The 14,969-nt window shown below is 61.1% G+C and overlaps 1 long non-coding RNA gene across 1 annotated transcript in view; it reads right to left on the bottom strand.

The window, feature by feature from the left end:
- Positions 1-7,903: 7,903 nt before the first annotated feature.
- The window catches only part of LOC105548361, an 8,688-nt gene continuing 1,622 nt past the window's right edge, over positions 7,904-14,969 (bottom strand). Inside the window, exons 2-7 of the long non-coding RNA XR_001007379.1 lie at positions 13,086-13,244; positions 12,629-12,802; positions 12,352-12,504; positions 10,505-11,666; positions 10,037-10,184; positions 7,904-9,582 (exon numbers count right to left, since the gene is read on the bottom strand). This is a non-coding gene — a long non-coding RNA (uncharacterized LOC105548361). The remainder of the gene's footprint in view (positions 9,583-10,036; positions 10,185-10,504; positions 11,667-12,351; positions 12,505-12,628; positions 12,803-13,085; positions 13,245-14,969) is intronic.

A 14,969-nucleotide genomic window follows, 5' to 3' on the forward strand; every position in this document is an offset into this window, starting at 1 on the left:
AGGGAGGAGGCCCCTGGCCCACCACTCAGAGTGGCGGCAGGGCTGGACACAAATGGGGGCTTCAGCTCCAGGTCAGGGAGCCCCATCCCCAGGCCTAGAAGGGAGGGTGACTCTGCAGCTCTGTGGCCCCCACGGCCCCTCCTGCGTCCTCTCAATTCCGCTTCTCGAGAAAGGCTATTCTCGGGTCTTCCCAACAGGTGCCGAGCACGGAGCATGAGTCTGCGCTGATGTCAGCCTCCCAGAGCGTCTTGGCTGGGCCTCGAGGCCACCTCCACCCCCAGCTGTGCTGAGAAGCCCGAGGCCCAAGACTGACAAGTGTTTCCGGGGCTGGTACGTCCTGGGCTGGCTCCGAGGAGGGGTGGCTTTGGGCTGGGGCTGTCACCCATATCCGGGGACTACAGTGAGGGCTGGAGAGTGCCCTTCCCTGCCCTCCAGGGGAAAAGACAACCCTGACATGGGGGTGGATGCCTTCTCCTCCAAGAAGCCCTCCTGATCCTGGGTGGCCCCCACTGTGCCTGACTCCCATTACTATGTACCTGCATCCCATTACTATGTACCTGCCTCCCATTACTATGTACCTGCATCCCATTACTATGTACCTGCCTCCCATTACTATGTACCTGCCTCCCATTACTATGTACCTGCATCCCATTACTATGTACCTGCCTCCCATTACTATGTACCTGCATCCCATTACTATGTAGCTGCTGGTTCTGAGCTGGGCTTTTGGGGAGGGGAAAACAGGGCCGTGTCCAAGTTGGCACTTGGATGCCACTCTGCACAAGGCCTGTCCTAAGCCCTTTCCCAAGGGCTGGGAGATGTGACCTCCCGGGTTCCTGGGGAGGCCCTGGGAGGTTGGATGCCTTGTCCGGGCCGCTTGGCTCTAGCCCTGTATCCTGCTCATGCTTTGTCCTAGCATTCAGCAGCATGCCTGGCACTTTGTGTGGCCTCAGCAGGTAGCTCCCGAATAAAGGAATGTGTGCCCATCTCAGCCACAATTCCCACGGAGGGGGCACCGAGGATTCATTTCAAAACGGCTGGCGCCGCTTCTGGAACCCCTGGTTCCTGGGGAGAGGCCCAGGCTCCAACAGGCAGACCCGGCCCAGGGCCCTCTCCTGGGCCTCCACCTTGGGCTCAGAGGGGCTGGAGTCAGAGATGCCGCCAGCAGGCAGCGTCCCCGCCCCAGAGCTGTCCTTGGCCCCTGCCCCCACTGGGCCACACAGGCCCTGCCCACAGCCTCTCGTTCCCTGGCCATGAGGAATGAGCCCAGGGCCTGGAGGTGCCCCTGCGTGGTCTCCAGGTCTCGATCACTGTCAGGCACCCGGAGTCACCAGGAGGAGCCGTGCGCGGAGGCGGAGGGGCAGCTGCACAGAAGGAAATGTATGTGCTTTGGCTTCCAACTGCCTCTGCAATGACATAATCAGAAGGCTTTTACTGACTGGGCAATCAAACAGCTCATCACTGTGAACACCAGTGCCTCCGCATCGTGGCCGCCGGCTTGGCAGCCCTGGGAAGGTCACTCAGGAGCCCAGAGGAGGCCGCCTGGCAGGCAGCAGTGTCCCCGCAGGCCGAGCCCAAACACAGGCAGGCCCTGGGGGCTGTCGTTGGTCCTGGGCTGAGTGTAGCACAGAACCCCTAGGGTTAACCACCCCTCCCCCCACCCACTGTAGCTGCAGTGCTCCTGGGGCTGAGCACTGCCGCGGCACCCCTGCCAGGCCCCGGGAACGCTGCCCCGTAGAAGCCACTGCCCGAGCATGATTGCCCACCTTGCATCCGGAGGTCAAGGTGGAATAGGCTCAGTGGAAGAGCTGGCTTGTGGTGGTGGGACAGGGAGGGGAGGCAGGAAGGGTGGCCCAGGAGAAGGTCTTGGAGTGGAGGGGCTGGGGGGCCCACCGGCCTCGAAGAAGGCTTCATGAGGCTTTAGCAGGGGAAGGAGGAAGGAGAGGGTCCTAGAGTGGAGGCTTCTCCTGGCAGCTCTTGGGTGGAGCCACCTGAACTGTGGCTCCCAGGGTGGTGTCTGCCCCCAGCAGGAGGCACGACAGGCATGGCCCATGGTCTCGATGGGGACATGAAGCCACGCGAGGCATGGGATTTCCAGCTTCAAGGAGCCCTGGAGACCACGGATCCAGGAATTCCCACCTTGGAGTGGGAAGTAAAGAGGAAGTGCCTGGGGCGGAAAGCTCCCAAGTAGTCCACCGTGGCTCCTCTGACGCAGGCCGCCAGGCGAACCCAAGCCCCGAAAGCCTGGCCCGTGTGCCACGCTCCCCAGTCACCACCGGGGCGGTCCCCAGCCCGTGACGGCGCCCCTCTCCTGGAGCCCGGCCTGAGGAGCGGTGCGGGGTGGAGGGGCGTCCATGAACACCAGCGGCCACCTCTACGGGAGTGAGGCCGGGCTGTGTGTTCCGACCCTCCACAGGCAGGGGCAGCTTTATACTAGTGTTCTGCGCTGCACAACCAATCGCCACACAGTTGGCTGCTTGAAAACACCACCTTACACCCTCACGGTTTCCATGCGTTGGAATCCCGGCCTGGCGCGGCAGGGCTCTCTGCTGGGCGTCTCCCTGGGCTGAACTTCAGGTGTTGACCTGGCTTCAGCCTCCCCGGAGGTCAGGCTGTCTTCTAGGTTTGCCAGGTTTTTGGCCGAACCCAGCTCCTCGTGGTTGGAGAGCCGAGGTCCCTGTTCTCTGTGGCTGGGGCTGGGGCGCTTGCAGCTCCTGGAGGCCGCCCGGAGACCCTGCCACGTGTGCCAGTGGGCGACTCACAGCAGGCTGCGGCATCCTCCTCGGAGACCAGCAGGACCAGTCCCCGTGATGACCTGATGGGGTCAGGCCCAGCCAGCACCACCTTCCCTTTGAGTAACTTGAGGTCAAAGTTCCCTCCCCGGGAGTGATGCCGTCCTGCCTGCTGGCCCTGCCCTCACTCGGGGAGAGATGGCAGCGGGATGCACCCCAGGGCTGGAATTGGCTGATTCTGCCTCCACAGGCTTTGGCTTTCAAAGGAAGTCGGGAGACTCAGGGAGAGCCGGGAGGCCCCTGAGATGGACACCCCCTCAGCAAATGCCTGAGATGCTGGGCTAAGGGGACAGAAGCTTTGCCCCATGAACCCTGCCCAGGCCCAGCCCGCACCCCTGCCCCACTGTGGGCAGCCTCGCCCAGCCCATGCTCATGGCGGGAGCATTTCTGGTGGGAGCCTTGCCCCCGGTCGTTGAGGCCCCGGATCCACGGGAAAAGTGCCGTGAGAGGCCGGCTGTCCCTGTTAAGCTACCTGAGGACTCCAATTCAATCATTTATCAGGTCCCATCATAAATTCAAGGCAGCCCTCCAAGGTTTGAAGAGCTCAAATTTGACTTCCTTGGGAGTTTTACGAGGAGCGGGAGCCATTTGTCAGGGCGGACGGCTCCATCTGTTCAACGGGCGCCCTTCGGGGAGGGAGGTTCCCTGCGAAAGCGAAGCGGGGAAGGGAGGTTGGTGCTGTCAGGAGGCCACGTGTCCTCCAGGGACCAGAGGAGCCCCTGAGAGTTTCTGTTTCTTGGGATGATTAGCAATTCAGCCAGGGCAGGGGCCCGTGGGGGTGCTGGGGGGTAGGGGAAGTGGGGGAGCTGCAGCCAAATAACTGTGAGCGAAGAAACCCTGGCCGGCTTGAGCTGCAGCCAAACGCAGCTGCCTGAGGCCTCCCTGCTCAGGGCAGCACCCCGACATCCCAGCCGCCAGGCCTCTTCTTAAGGGACACTCGGCCCACAGGGCCCTGACCCTGGAGGGGAGAAAGGGTCACCCAAGCCTCCCTACTACCTCCAGCCCGTCGTGGGTACCCGCCAGCTGCAGAACGTGGGGGTTAGATCATAAAGCAGGAACGGCAGCTTCCTTGCCTCCTGAACATCCCGTCCCGGAACTGGCTGGAGCCTGGCTCAGCAGAGCCAGGAGGCGCCTGCAGCACTGGGACACAAGGCGAGCTGTGCTGAGAGGCAGCCGTACCTGGCTGGGCTCCTGGGTGAGGTCGCTGCACTGTGCCAAGGGCTCCTGGGGCTCCCAGGTGGGGTGGGGGCTGCATCTGCCATGGAGCCCAAAGCCTCCCTGGGCTCAGGAATGGGGTTCACATCAGGAAACTGCCTGAGAGTTCTCATTCCCGCTGTGCCCAAGGAGCGAGGGCTGGAGGAGGAGGAGGAGGGTGGGAGGCGGTTCTTCCAGAACTGACCATTTGAGCCCAGGTCTGGGGGCCAGAACTGCAACCTCCCCCATGTGTGGCACATGTTTTAATCTGTCAAGTAGCTTTGTGGTCACCGTCTCAGAATCCCTAAAAGCAGCAACAATGGGAACCACCCCCCACTGAAGCTTGTGAACATGCAGATTCCTGGGTATACCGCCAGACCCTCTATTTAGAGGTTCTAGGGTAGGGACTTCACTGAATCCTCCTACAGCTGCTCTGGGGTAGTGAACTCCCATCTGCACAAGCATTTAACCAAAGCACCCAGCGTCAGTGACAGGAGGGCCGCCGGACCGGATGACCTCCAGCTCAGTCCCAGATCCACTGACCGCCCAGGGGTCACGATCACCTGATTCTCAACAGGGCTGGTGGAGGCTGGCACCAGGATGACTCTGGACCAAGCTGGTGGGAGCACAGGGCCCTGGGGGTAAGGGCTGCTTCTCAGTGAGCGGCCCCGAGGCACATTCCCCATGGACCATCGTCACACCCTGCCCGGGGCTGCCAGCTCCAGGGGCCCATCGTGGCCTGCACCCCTGAGGAGGAGGACACGCCCGCTTTGGGTACCCCGAGCCTGCTGCCATATTTGTAAATGCTACACGCAGGGAACCAAAAAGTCCCCGGCTCAAATGAAACAAAACCCCAGAGAGCACCTGCCTGGGCCCACGAGAAAAAGCCATGTTGGCGTCCCATCCGCAGGAGGACTCAGCTTGGCAGCCTGCACTGCGCAGCGTTCAGCTCCTTTCCAAATGAGTTTGGCGTTTTTTATAAAAAGCACCTTTATAAGAATCCCAGAATGAATATTTATAGGGCAGGGATGAGGGAACCGGCTAATTGTGGCTGAGATCCTGCCGGATCAACACTCCTCGGCTCCCAGAGGATGTGCACAGGAGATTAAAGCTTTTCCCTTCATCCCTGGGCTCAGGGTTGGGCTCCGGGTGCAAGGCGGAGACCCAGAAGGAACTCCCTAACCCTAGCAGATCACAGCCTAGTGCTATGACCAAGGGCATCAGGGGCGGGGGAGGTTCTTAGAAATAGGGCCCTAGGGAGGAGGTGGGAGGCCAAGGCTAAGGGCAAAGTGAGAATCTGAGAATTTGGCCACTGCCATTGGGCCTCCTGTGCCGGGAGCTGAGAATTCCGTCTCTGCCATCGGGCCTCCTCTGCTGGGAGCTGAGTTACAAGCTTCGGGTAGGGCGGATGACAAGGAGGCAAGACCCAGTGTGGGCATCCATCTGGGTGGCTTGGACAGGACAGCCCAAGACCCCTGCTGTCCACCCTGGAGAGCAGAAGCTCTGAGCTCTCCCCCAGCCACCTCCTTCTGTGGAGGCCCTGGGATAGAGATAGGGAATAGGTGCCCAGAGTGGGGAGAGGGGCAGGGAATAGGCACGCAGGGTGGGGAGAGGGATAGGGAATAGGTGCCCAGAGTGGGGAGAGGGGCAGGGTATAGGCACGCAGGGTGGGGCCAGGCGTTGTTTGGTTCTGGAGCTGGAGGCAGCTGTGAGAGATGCTGGTGAAATCTGCAGGGATGAGGTACCCTCTGAGCCGTGGGGCTTTGCTGACAGCATCGCTGTGGCCCAGGACACAGGGAACAGAAGTGGGTGGCTAGGATCAGGCCCTCCTTTCTCCCTGGAAATGGAAATCTGTCTCAACCCAGAAAATACCTCTGCAAGAGCCAGTGGACTTCCTGGGGTGAGGGACCCGCCAGCTCCCTTCCCTGCCTGTGGTCCTTGTCCCCTGCAGGACCGGCCCTGAGTGGCTGGGGGCTGGGCACCATTCCTGACTGTCCAGCAGTGCTGGGCTGGGGAGGGTCCCCACCATGGGTATGTCCATGGAGGGGGCTCCTCTCTCAGTCCCAGCACTGCTCCTCAACCCTGACCTTGCTCTTCCACTCACCCCCTGCAAAGATGAGCAAAGTTGCAGCTCCAAGGGGCTTGGGTGGGCAGCTCAGAGGAGCCCAGGCTGCCCACTTCTGTTGACTTGAAATGACATTTATTTGCTTCTAGGATGGGTCAGTGTGAGTCCTCCACAGAGGAGAAGCAGGCAGACAGAGAGAAACCCTTATCACCCCCACCCAACACCCACGCCCACACTGAGCTGGGGCAGAGAGCAGAGGGATGCCGCAGGAGGAGCCAGCCTTCGGAGTCCTGGCGGGGGTGCCCGGGGAACTCAGAGGTCAGCCTGGGCCCCCAGGGCCCTGTTTTACGTCCTTTGCCCCTCGGGGTCCTCCCCGTATCCCGGGGGTTCTGGGTTGGTTGGACTCATGGATGCTGTAGGTGTACCGGAGGCCGCCCAGGGCTGACCCAGAGCCTTTGAGTGACCCGTGCTGGAGGCTCCAAGCAGTGCTACGTGGGCCTCAAGAAGTGTCCTGAGTCCAAGATGGCAAAGCTGTCGCCATTCTGAACGGGATGTTCATGGCTGGAAGCAAATTGCTCTCCCCTAACATCATGACAATGAAATAGAACTTTCTTCATGAGCTATCAGAGAGGCTTTGCCCACTGCCACTTAGGTAGTGCGTGCACATTTGTTTGGCTCCGTGTGCACCTGTGTACCCTGAGGTTGGGCAGGAGGTGGCCTCCCAGGCACGATGCGGGAGGATGGTGAGGTCCTGTTCCTTTCGCAGTGTTGTGGGACATGCCGGGTGCCCACGGGCACTTCAAACACAGCTCTGCTCTGTGGGGCACACAGGTGTGCACAGCCTCCTGGGAGCTCCGCAGGACACCTCATGCTTGTGTGAACTGTGTTCTGGGGTGTGGGGCAGGCAGAGGGGACGGTGGCAGAGCACTGCAGGCCACGTCTCCTGCTGGGAGCTTGGACGAGTCCACGGGGACCTCTTAAAGGCTCTGAGAAGTCCTGCAGGCTGGACGCACTCTCCATCTGATGGACACAGAAGCCACTGTCGACATCACTCTTAGGAGCGCCCTCGGGCCCCTGATGTGCCTCAGTGAAAGGCCAGGCAGGGAGGAGCTGCCCATCGGTAGGAGCCTGGACACTCCCTGGGCACTTTCCGTCTCCGTGGAGCTGCCGGCTCTGTGCATTTCCTGTAAGTGGAATCCTGCAGCCTGCGGTCTCCGTGTCTGCTTCTCTCACTCAGGCCCTTCCGTGTTGCCGCATGTGAGCAGTGCTGAACAGAGCTCCAGATGCTTTAGCGAGGCCTTGGCAGAGGGGGGTCAGGGCCAGCCTAGGGACCACAGTCTGCAGCCCCACCCTGCGCTCCCTGTCCCTGGACAGGTCCCGCCCGCCCAGCCCTGCCTGACTGTGGATCCAGCCCCGCCTGCTTGTGGATCCAGCCCCCAATGGCCAGACAGGCCAGCAGAGGGGCCGGTCCTTGGGCACAGCCCCTGGAGGCTGGGCAGCGGCATCCTCCAGTTGCCCGGACTCCCCTGAGAGCTGCACTGAGCCCCCTTCCACGTCTGCCCCTTCATTCTGGCCAATGTCTCCCCATAGCAGTCTTCCCTGGCCCGGAGCAGCCCTGCACAGCTCTCGGGGGCACAGTGATGGTGCCTGCTGGACAGGAGCTGGCCAGGAATTGCAGAGCACAGGGAGCAGGGGCCTCCGGAGGCCGTAGGGAGGCCCCTCCTCCACGCCAGCGACAGAGAGTCTCCCAGGGGAGCTCTGCTCGCCCCCCGCCCCACCACCGATGCTCGTCTGGGCTGGGAGGGTCTCCCAGAAAGATGTGTGAGGGACAGGCGAGGTCATGAGTCTCCCATGGCTGCTGTAACAAAAGCCACAGTTTATTGTCTTGCAGCTCCGAAAGGGAAAGAAATCTAAAGTCCAGGTGTTGGCAGGGCTGGCTGCTGGAGGCCCTGGGGAGAATTCGGGTACTGCTCCCTCCGGGACCTGGAGGCTGCTGCGCCCCTTCACCCGTGGCCCCTCCTCCACCTTAAATCCAGCTGTGCTGTGTCTTCCAGGCTCCCCCTGACTCTGACCCTCCCACCCCCTCTCATAAGGACCCTGTGAGGACACTGGGCCCACACACAGCATCCGGCTCCGTCCCTCCTGCAGAGTCCCTGCTGCCACATAAGGTGGCATGGCCACGGATTCTTGGACATCCTTAGGGGTAGTGGGCATTACTCTGTCCCCACACAGGGAATATGCCAGCAGCAGACGGGCTTGGGCAGTGCTAATGCTGAGGTCTCTTACGGCCCTTCCTGGCAAACCTGTGACTGGCCCTGGGACGGTGTCTTTGGCCAGAAGGGCAGCCACCCCCCACCCTTCCTCTCTCCCAAGTGTGGCTGGGGCATCAGGAGAGGCAAGGTCAGACCTCAGCAGTAGCTGCCCCTCCTCAGTGGGCAGCCTGAGGGGACCCAAGCTCACGGTCTGGGTGGCCCTGTGTCCCAGGGCAGAGGTCACTGAGAGAGGGTTGGGGCTGGACTCTGAACGGGTTTTTTTTTTTTTTTTTTAAAAAAAAACAGGTGAAATGCACGTGACATAAAATGACCACTTTAAAGAGTGTGGTTCAGTGGCATTTAGTGCATTTGCCACACTGTGCAGCCACCACCTCTGTCTACTCCCCAGACACTTTTGTCACCCCCTGAGGAGCTCTGGAGCCCATTAGGCAGTCACTCCTATTCCTCTCCCCACCCCCGCACCGCGGAATCTGCTTTCTGTCTCCATGGAGCTGCCGCTCTGTGCATCTCCTATCAGCGGAATTGTGCAACTGGCGGTCTCTGAGTCTGCTTCTCCCGCCGAGCAGGGTTTTCAGGCACTTCATGTTACCGCCCGTGTCCCCACATCATCCCTTTTTAGGGCTGAATGCTATTCCCCTGCATGGATATGCCGCACTTCATTTATTTATTCATTTATTTAGAGACAGAGTCTCACTCTGTTACCCAGGCTGCAGTGCAATGGCATGATCTCAGCTCACTGCAACCTCTGCCTCCTGGGTTCAAGCAATTCTCCTGCCTCAGCCTCCCGAGTAGCTGGTACTACAGGCACTCATCACCACACCTGGCTAAGTTTTATATTTTTAGTGGAGACGGGGTTTCACCATGTTGGCCAGGCTGGTCTTGAACTCCTGACCTCAGGTGATCTGCCCGCCTCGGCCTCCTAAAATGCTGGGATGACAGGCCATGCTTTCTTTATCTATCATCAGCTGACAGGCCTGTGGCTACCGCCACCTTTTGTCTGCTGTGAATAGTGCCACTGGGAAGACTCCTGTGTGCCTATTTGTTTGAATATTTCTTTTTATTTTGGGGAGCATGTGTTGTAATAGTCAGGTCTTGCATTGCTATAAAGATAAATCTGAAGCTGAGTAATTCATGAGAAGAGGTTTAGTTGGCTTGCAGTTCTGCAGGCTGTATAGGAAGCATGGTGCTGGCATCTGCTGGGCTTCTGGTCAGCCCTCAGGAAGCTTACAGTCATGGCAGAAGGTGAAAGAGGAGCAGGCTTGTTGCATGGCCAGAGCCGGAACAAAAGACAGAGAACTGTGAGGGAGGTACAACACACTTTTCAACAACAAGATCTCGTGAGAACTCACTGTGGTGAGTGGGTGCACGGCACCCATCCATGAAGGATCCCCCCCAGGACCCAAACACACCAGGCTCCACCTCCAGCACTGGGGCTCACATCTAAACATGAGCTTTGGAGGGGACGTGCAAGCTCTGTCATAGGCCCAGGAGTGGAATTGCTGGGGTTGATGACTTCATTTTTCGAGGGACTGCCAGACTGTTTCCACAGTGGCTTCCCTGCATAAGGTGGTCAGGGGTGGGTGAAGGGGCCCCATGTGTGGCTGGGCAGCAGTGACAGGGCTTGGTCAGGAGCCAACACCCTGCTCCCTGCAGTGAACAAGAAGTGCACAGCCTGAGAAAGCCCTAAGTGTTCACGGCCACCCTGTACCTACACAGCTGTGGAGTCAGCTCCAGGGAAGTGGCCTGCTCAGCCTCAGTCTCTGCTGGGAGCCCAGTGTTCGTGGATTTCCAAAAAGAGGGGTGCCAGGTGCACGTTCGACTCACCGAGTGGGCTGCTGGTCCGGGCACAGTGGTGGGCCTCTGCTGGGACGTAAGATACCATGGAAAATACTAGCTTCGAGAAACCCGCCCCACGGAGCACCTTGGCTGCAGGGGGCTTCGTCCGGCCGTGCTGGGTGACTAAGGACAGCTCATGTGTGGGGCAGCTGCGGCTGGAATCGTGTGGACAAAGTGGGAACAGCCCTCATCACAGCCACTGCCGAGTGGGACCATGGCTGCCACCACCTCTGGGGTTGGGCATCCTGGCAGGTGTCCCGCCCTCTGGGGCCTGACCCTCCAAAGGCACTGGGCCTGCCGTGCACCTCCCCCACTGAATAAGCCCTCAGCCTCGCCCCACTCACAAAGCTGAACACATATGAATGCGGCTTCAGCGAGAGTCCCCCATCCTGCCCGCTGCCCAGCTGTCCGACTGTCCAGAGATCCATGGATTGATGGATCAGTTGATTGACTGAGTCATTCATTCATTCACTTGGTCCTCTGCGCTCATGTCCAAAGGCTGAAGGAAGGTGAGGAGGCAGCCCTGCCCAGGGCTCTCCCTGACCTCCCCCTTCCTCATCACCCCAAGCAGGTGCTGCGGCTCCCCTTCCCAGTTGAGGAAGCTGAGGTCAGAGAGATGGAAATCTGCCCTCATTCACATCCAGGCCCAGGCTCGGAGCGGCCTCCCCCTCCACCGGGGCACAGTGATGCTGGGCACTGACACCGGCGAGGCGCCCTGCGGCCACCTCCTCCAGCCCGTCCTGCTGGTGCAGGAATGCCAAGGAGTTGTGGGTGGCGGGGCCCTCCCCTGGACGAGGGTCCATCTCAGGTTGTCTGCCCCGCTGGTTAAGGGTCCCCCTCTCCGTGGCAGCCAGGGCCTGGTCACAGGTGCCCCTGGGACCCTCACCTTGACTGTGTGAATCTCTGACCACGATAGAGACCCTGAACCCACGGCTGTGGCGGGTGCAGGGGAGGAGGATGTCCCTGCCGGGGCGTGTCTGCCACACTCTGAGCACAGACATCCCAAGGGGGTTGGGACGCCGCCCGGCCCTGGGGGATAAGGGGCCACTTGGGACACTCAGCGGTGACCCAGGGTGAGGCTGGAATCCAGGATCAGGTGGGTCCCTCCCAGCAATGCAGCCCCCTCCAGAGACCGGATGGTGTGGCCCTGTAGGAAGCGCTGTGGCGTGGGGCTCCATGACCACCCTTGGCTTCTGGGACACCGCTGCTCTCCTGCGCCCGCCCTCCACTCAAATTGTGTGGTGAACTCCCCTCGTGTGCGAGGTGCCCTGTGGCCAGAGTCTGCATGTGCCTCCACTTACCCAAATCCCAGGGGCCTCTCGCTGGGAGCTGCCCCCGCCCAGCCAACCCCAGGACCCTCTGGGCTGTGCCGCAGCCTCTGCGTGGGGGAGCCTTTCTCCCGTTCGCTCTGGCACCATCCAGGCCACAGTCTCTGTGCTCCCCACTCTCCAGCCTGGCTCCCCTCTGGATGCACTTAAGAGTCCTGGGGCTGGGGCAGGTTCAGATCTGGGACGGACAGGGATGTAGGGGCAGGAAGATAGGCTCTGGGTCTTTGCATGCTGGGCAACTGGATTTTCCTCCTGAGTCTCAGTTTCATCACCTGCAAAATGGTCTCGGAAGGCGCCCTGGTGACAGGCCGTCCCCCTCCCAGGGGATGCACCCTGTTTCCCCAGGGCCCAGACCATCTGACATCCCCCTTGCTCTTGTGACCACATCTGCTCCAACAGTGGATCTTTCGGGAAAACTTTCAAGGCACAGCCAGGACTGGGCAGCCCTCCCCAGGGCACTGTGGCTGGGCAGGGCCTCCTGATGCTCCAACCTCTGCCCTCCACCCTCACCCTCAGCAGAGCAGCCACAGGGGCCCTGCCACAGACGTGCCAGACTGTCCAGGCCTGTGCCCCTCAGCAGGACACCTGCAGCCCTGGCACAAGGCTGGCGTGGTCTGACCCTGCCCGCAGCTCAGCCCCAGGCCACCCATCCACCGCCACTGCCCCGGCAGCAGCCATGCTGGCCTCCTGTGTCCAGCGGCTCTGCCCACTGGACACACCAGGCCCCCCTTCCCGCCTCCAGGCCTCTGTCACCCTGTGCACACTCCCTGGGATGCTCTTCCGAGACCCTTCCCCGCTGCCCCTCCAATATCACTGGGGGACCTGTTCATTCACCCCCACTCAGGCCTTCCCTGACCTCTGACCTGCAAGGCCGCCCCAGGCCCTGCTCGCTGATCCCCAGTTGCTCCTTCCGGCCCCCGTGCCCAGGGCTGGGCCTGTCTCCACATTCCCTGGGCTGTGCATTTTCTCTCCCCCCTGCTGACTGATACAGCCCCAGCTACATGAGCCTTCTGAAGCTGACACAAATCACAGCTGCACTGAGTAAAACATCCAGGTCCGCAGGGCACCAGCCCTGTTTCTGAGAGCTTGGCAGCCACTCGTGGCCAGCGGGAGCCGCGTGGGATGGGGCAGGGCATTCGCTGTCATGGCGCGTTCCACCGGATGGGGCCTCATGGTCAGCCTGGCGAGTGGGGGGTAAGCCTGCTCGTCCCCTGCTTGGGTCCTTGCTCGGGCGTCTCAGTCGGGTGAGGGCTGTGGTGGCCTTGTTGTCGGGGTTTACTGCTTGCTCCTTCATTCATTCACGCCTTAAACCACCTGTGGACACCAAGGGGAAAGTCTCGGGGGCCTAGGCCTCTCTCCCCTCTCTTCCCCTTCTGCCCCCTCTACCCTGTCTCCCCCTTCTCTCCCCTCTCCCCTCCCTCCTGTCTCTCCCACCCACTGCGGTCTCCCTTTCAAACCATGGTGGAGTGGGCCTCGGGCAGCATGGCCCTGGGCCCTGGCAAGGGCAGTTCTAGGACAAGGTGGGGACCACACTGGCCGGAACACACCCAGCTCCAATCGATGCTGGGTGTGGGACCTTGGGCTAGTGAGCACCCACCCCAAGCCCCAGTTCCTTCTTGGTAAAGTGGGGACAGCAAAATGCCCTCCTCTTATGGGTGCCTTGAGCTCAGCGTAGTCCCCGCATAGCCACTGCAGAAGCTTCTGGAACACCAGGCAGCCTAAGGGCTGTGTGCCGGCTGTTACTGTGAGGCTGGTGCTGTGGGCAAACAAAGGAACTGCTCCGTCTTCTGACTCTGTCCTGCAGACCCTAGGGACCGTCAGGGTCTGACCACCCACACCAGCCCTTCTCCTGGGAAGAGATGGCCCTGTGCCCATGCCCTGCTCCTTGGGTGTGGGGCTGCTGTGAGGAGGGTGATTTATGGCCATGTCCGCTGCACACCCTCCTCTCTCTCACCACCACGGAGCACCCGAATCCTTTACAGAGCCTCCTGCACAGGCCGCAGACTGCTCCCCACCTCCCCCGCTGTGGCTGTCTATAACCCTGACCCCAGCTGCAGGCCTGGCCTGCCCCCCTCAACTCTGCCTGGAGATGGCAGGCCGGAGGAAGTGGGGTGCAGGGGAGCGGCCTTGCAGGGGGAGTTCGGACACCGCCCCTCACACCACGCACTCCGGCTGCCAGTGGGAAGCCGAGTGGCTATTTAGTTTCCAGAAAAGTGCTTGGACCTGGTAGAAGCTTAAAACCTCCTGGCCTCCTTTATGGTGAGACGTGGGGTCTTTAGTGGGGTGTGCAGGGCCGGGAGCAGGGCCTGTCATCACCCAAGAAGCCTCTGGACTGGGCAGGTGCAGGGAGCGCCGCTCTGTCCCTCGCTGTCGCTGGCCGGAGGACACCAGAGTGGGTGTTGGTGTGTGTGGCGAGTGTGGCTGGGGCTCCGGCTTCTCCCCATGACTCTGCAGAGCTGGCCTTGGGATATGGGGAAGGGGCCATGAGCCCAGGAGGTAAACCTGGAGGAGAGACCCACCTCAGCTCCTGTGGGCCAGCCTGGAGGGTATGTAGGTTCCTCACAGGGTCCCCTGGGATTAGATGCAGCTGAACCTGTTCTAAGCGGCATGGGATCCCCGGCCCTGTGTCCCTGACTGGCTGGAACCACAAGGGGATGCCTTCCTAAGTCGGGGAGGTATTGGGGACATTAATGAGGTGGCTTCTGAACAGGAGGATCTATGCTCTGGACAGGACTTGCAAATAGCAAAGCTCATTGTCCCCACCACACGGGCCTGCACCTGCCTCCAACAGGCGGGTCCCCCGACCACTGTGGTCCACTGTCCTTCCATGTCCTGGTCCCTGGTCCTGTGGGGCCCCGGAGAGATGGGATGACCAGCCAGCATCACACAGCCTGTGAGGACAGTCTGCCAGTTCCAGCCTCTGGTCTCTGAGTCCAGGCCCTGCAAGGACAGATCCCCATCAGGCCCCGTCCCAGGCCCTCGTCTGTTACATAATTCAGGCGTGAAATCCCGGAAGGGGGAGCTCCTGAGCCCGACCAGCACCGGGGAGTGGGGTCTCCCCATCACACACCCTTGGTGGCAGGGCCCGGCTGGGGGCGGCAAGCAGGTTGGCCTCGCCTCTGTCCAAGGTGACTGGCATTTGTCATGACTTGGGATGGCTTAAGAGTCTCCGGAAACCCAGGTGGCTCCATCACCACCTGATCTTGGCCCCGATTCTAGGCGAAAGGGCAGAGCTGATGGGACTGTGGAGGGGGCCACCCCCTCCTGGATGGCCTGGGTGGTGGGCTCAGCCCACTGGAGGCTCAAAACAGTGAAGGAGGCTGTAGCCTCCTACCCTCCCAACCCCCGGCCCTGCACCCTGGGAGATGCCCGGGTCTCCCCAGGGCACCCTAGGAGCCGGCTGGCATGGTATGGAGGCTGCTGCCCGGCTACTGAGGAGGCGCCTCTGTACTGGCTGGGCTAAAAATAGCGGGGGGATCTC

This window comes from Mandrillus leucophaeus, unplaced genomic scaffold (genome assembly GCF_000951045.1).
Source record: "Mandrillus leucophaeus isolate KB7577 unplaced genomic scaffold, Mleu.le_1.0 Scaffold41, whole genome shotgun sequence".
Lineage (NCBI taxonomy): Eukaryota > Metazoa > Chordata > Mammalia > Primates > Cercopithecidae > Mandrillus > Mandrillus leucophaeus.